The sequence below is a fragment of the Gouania willdenowi genome, chromosome 13 (genome assembly GCF_900634775.1).
Source record: "Gouania willdenowi chromosome 13, fGouWil2.1, whole genome shotgun sequence".
NCBI classification, from domain to species: domain Eukaryota; kingdom Metazoa; phylum Chordata; class Actinopteri; order Blenniiformes; family Gobiesocidae; genus Gouania; species Gouania willdenowi.
The window spans coordinates 33428970-33433952 of NC_041056.1; the positions used below are offsets into that span (position 1 = coordinate 33428970).

General features: G+C 39.8%; 1 pseudogene; it reads left to right on the plus strand.

Moving 5' to 3' along the window:
* LOC114473981 (uncharacterized) overlaps positions 1-4983 on the plus strand; it is a 105524-nt pseudogene that overhangs the window by 24452 nt on the left and 76089 nt on the right.

Here is a 4983-nt window from a genome sequence, read left to right on the forward strand (position 1 = left end):
TAATCAGCTTGATGAGAGACAGTAAACAAATATTATTGTATATATTTGTGCTTGCAGAATTAATACATCACTATGTACACCACTTATACACATACATGTCTTTTCATTACATCTAATACATTTTACAGCTTTGTAAAGACTTGAGCATAACATGAAGTTGCCATTTCGGGAAACAGCTGAATGCAGCTATTTCCATGTTGCTCAGCAAAACATGCTTCACAGATCTAGATCTAAAACATTTGTGCGTTTTGATTCAATGCTAAGAATGCTGAGTACATCCAAACGTGCGGTTACTTTTCTGTCATGGTTGACTGCAAATAAGTCATCATGAGTCTGAGGAAAAACTTCTTCCCACAGGATGCACGATTGCTTACATGTAAAACTTGGATTAGGCAGAACATGCTGAAAGGAGTACAATAAGGATGCTTATTGTAACTTATGTGCACTATAAAAATACAAGCAGCCATAGATGACAGAAATATATTGCCAATTGTTTACAGTACTGCCATATATGCCACATGCAGGGCTTTAATTTAACGTTTTAGATCACCAGCCAGTATGGCTAGTAGATTCTTAAAGTTAACAGCCAACCAGATTTAACACCAACCATTTTTTCCCACCTAAAATGAACTACATTATGAGTGCCACAGAATAGATTTAAGCATTCATGTTTCTTTAAATAGTTTGTAATTTAGTTGATAGCAGACATACATTAAAATGGTAAAACATATATAAATTTAATTTAAAAACAATGTTGTTAGAATTCCTGAAAGGTACAATATGGAACTTTGTGTCGGAGAAGTAAACATTTTCTAAAGTATATTTTCATAACTTAATAAACAAACTTAACTCAAATGAAAATTGGATCCCTGGAACACTGTTTGAAGTTTAAAAAAATAAAAGTAATCGGACTAACTTCTTTTCAGATCCTCTTTAATCTTCATTTTCCCCTGTGTCGACAGCAATTTTGGTATGGGTGATTTGTGTGGTCTTCTATATCTACGCTGTAAATTTCACAGCCCTCAACATAATAATTCAGCTGAAATAAAGGTTTGTTTATTTATATGTTATGATGTAATAAGACACGCCCACTTTGACCACCAGTTCGCGTTTTCATATCATTTTTTGCTTGAGCAAAATTCTTTGCTGAACTTTAAATCAGGTCCATATGAAGACTCTAAGTGCCACTCTAAGCGTTTCACGCTGATTGGATCACCTGAGAGGAGTTCATAAAAGTAGGTTTTACAGATTTTGCTCCAAGAAAAATTAGGCGGAAATGGGCGTGGCCTAGCCCAGGTCATTCAGTGCCATTCAGGGAATCTGTGGATATGAAGTTTTTGAATGTGCGACATACGGTGTGAGAGTTATAGGCCAAAACGGATTGACCTTTGTTATAGCGCCACCTGCTAGCGGACTGATGTGAATTTTTGTGTCCAAGATCTCCTGGGGGTTTTGGACCCACCCTCCAAAGGGCATAGCCCTCCCTTGCACGGTTTAGCCTGCAGCAACACTTTTACCCAAGGAAAAATAAAAGGTAACTAATAATAATAATAACGAATACAATACGGTTCCTAGCACCGCTGGTCCTAGCAACCGCGTATGTTACCTGGCCCAGCGGGCTTGGCCCCCTAATAATAATAATAATAATAAGAACAAAAATAATGATAATACATTGGATTTTATATAGCGCTTTATCATTGACACTCAAAGCGCTTTACAGAATTAAAGCGTTATTCTTTCACTCCACACTTAGTGGTGGTAAGCTACTATTGTAGCCACAGCTGCCCTGGGGTAGACTGACAGAAACGAGGCTGCCATAGTGTGCCATCGGCCCCTCCGACCACCACCAACACTCACTCACACACTACATTCTTACTAAGCAATGCAATTAATATGATAACCAGATCACTGCATGCTAATTTTTTTAATGATACATGAAATTTAATTTGAACCGAGAATGAGTAAACAGATATATGCAACTCTTGGTTTTGTAGAAAACAAGACAAGTACAAGAAAATAATTAATCAGTATGACGTTTGGCATAGGTTCAACTTATTGTGATAAGGGTATTTGCCCTTTATTAATTATGCATTTCCCAAGGTCACCATCAGTGACCTGATAAATTGTTTTTGTATAATTTTAGGCATTTGTTCTCCAAAGGCATCAACTTTCAGTGATTAATTACAACAAGCATGTTAAACGCCCAGTTACTTTTAACAAGAAAACATAAGCAGTGAGGCATGTCGAGATAAGTTTTATACATATTTAATTATATGTGTATATACATACTGTATATATATTTTTTATTATAACTTTTACCCCAGCCAGATTGTTTCTCATGCAGCTGATTTTTTAAATACTTCTGGTCAAAGCATGCTCCATTTTTCTTCAGGATGGTAACATAAATCAAAAATAGAGGTTGCCATAAGGGGTCAAGTGAATACATCCATCAATGTTCTAACCCACTTGCCCCTTTTCAGGGTCGCATAGGTCTCCTGGTGCCTATCTCTACCTTACTTTGAGTGCTAGGCAGGTGTACACCCGATACAGGATGCCAGTGGTGTGGGTCCTTGGTTGCTCTGCCTGGTGTTGGGGAGTGGGCTCACACCTGATAGGCCTCCTAAATCTCACACACTCCACCCCACACCCAGCAAGTCTGACCTGCCACTTCTTTGTACTACACACATACATCCAACCCTTAGAGGGGCTGGATGGGACATCCAACATTCATGCTGTAGCCTCATCCCTTCCATTCGTAATGCACTACATACACCCTTACTGACATTCACTAGCAATACACACTCAGGGGTTAGGGCAGTGCCTCTTCAATCCCCAATGGTGGTGAGGTGGTGGTTGGTTGTGCTGTGACCTCAGGTCCGCAGGTCTGCTCAGTTTCGCTAGGGGATGGATAGGTGCCTCTATGCAGGGATGCCTCGGGTCTCCTCTGTGGTCACCTGCTTGGCAGTTCTCCTTCTGATTCTCTCACCACTTAAGTCACTACGCAGGCACGGGAGTTTTCACTCTTAGCAGCATCATATTATACTAAAAATACAACCAAATATTTCCCCGAACTCCTAATGTTCTGATGACTTATTACTATACAAAATATTTAATGGAGGTCTTGAACACCCTTGAGGTTGAAGACCAACTTCATGCCCATGCCAAGATAGTTCCCGATAATCCAAGGAAAATAAGTCACTATATGGTCTCCAAACCCCTAAATTGTAATGCAAAAGATGATATTGAAAAAAAGTCCCAAAAATAATTGGTACCGTGGCCGCATCCCGGGGTGGGCTACCGCCAGCACTGCCTCTGGACTTGGCCACTGGTGGGTGCCCGCTGACTGCCTGTTTGGTGCAGTGCTAGTTGCCCCCTGGGGGTGGGTCTCTGCCCTTCTGCTGTGGTCTCAGATGGGGGATTCCCTCGGGTGTTGTGCTGTGGGTGACCCCGGGTGAGTGGGTGCTGGCCAACCTGTTTAATGTCTGTTGCTCAGTACACCAGTAGTTTCATTCTTTTTCAGGACATTCCAAACTGTTGTATTGGCGATGCCCAATGTTTTTGCAATAGCTCTGATTGATTTTCCCTTCTCTCAGCTCCAAAATGGTTTACTTTTCTTCCATAGACAGTTCTCTGGTCTTCATGTTTGCTTAACAGCAAATGCAGTTTTCACAGGTGAAACCCAAAGCCAAAAACAAGAACTATTTAATGTTTAAGCAATCAATCTAAAAGGCATCACCTGAGCAACTAGAAACACCCATCAGTCACGTTCCAATACTTTTGCACACTTGAAAAGTGGGTGGGTTCAAAAATAGGCGCTCTGTCCTGTGTTGTTTAACACATCTAGATGTACAGTAAATACCATGAAATAAAAGCTGTAATTCTGTATTTTTGTCTCATATTTATGTTTTGATCTGAAACGCAAATGTCTTCAGTATACAGTACAACAAAAACAAAGGAATTTACATTGCTGTTCCAATACTTTTGGGGGGGGGACTGTATATGTCACCACCTCTGGAGTTTGTAAGGAATTTGGATCGACTGGAGTGTTTTTCATAATTGTCTGTTACTGTTACCAAGTACTGTAGAAAATTACTTTTACTTGTAGTAAATGTTTGGATTAGATTGCTATACTGTATGTCTGAACCTGTCATCTTGGAAGAGGCCTTGGAGATGAGTGTTTCCACACTCTTCCCATGTCCTGAAATGGAGCGTTGTTTTTCTATTTCCAAAATCGGCGTTGTGTCAAAGTGGGGACAACATTCTAGGTTCCGCTTTTTAGACCATTTCTGTCAACCTTTGGGATTTGTGAGACAACCTCTGAAAAAAATCCTTGGTTTATGATAACAATGCACAAATATATCTTTTTACTGTTAAATTGGCTATTATACATAATGTACTTTATGAAAACAATAAGCAGTGGTGGTGGTCGCACAGACCCTTTAATGAGGCTGTAGGGCATAACTTATATACTTTGGCTTGATTTGGAGTGTGACTGTCTATGTCTTGGCATCTCAACCTGCCGTGTGTACCCTGCCTTGCAACTGAAGTTGCAATATCACAGGGTTAAGCCGGTTTAAAAAAGGAATAAGAAAAGACATATTTTGGTGAACTATTAAAATCATTTTTTTTCTAAACGAAAACATTCTATCTCATGTCAGTATGCCACCCCAGTACTTACTTGTCCAATTTGTTGAAAAACTAAACTTCAGATCTTGGGGATCATCAGATGTTTAGACTTTGTGTTCTTTTTTGTCAGCTGTGGTATTCACCGTGGAACTTTCCCATGGATTCCATTTTTGCCCAGTGTCTTTCTTATGGTTAAGTCATACTGTAACACTAACCTAAGCTGAGGCCAGTGAGGCCTGCAGTTCTTTGGATGTCATTCTGGGATCATGTGTGACCTCCAGGATAAGTTGTCAATGCATGGTTCTGCAGTAAACACAGACTCTAAACTTTGCTGTAACAAACAATATGATACATTAA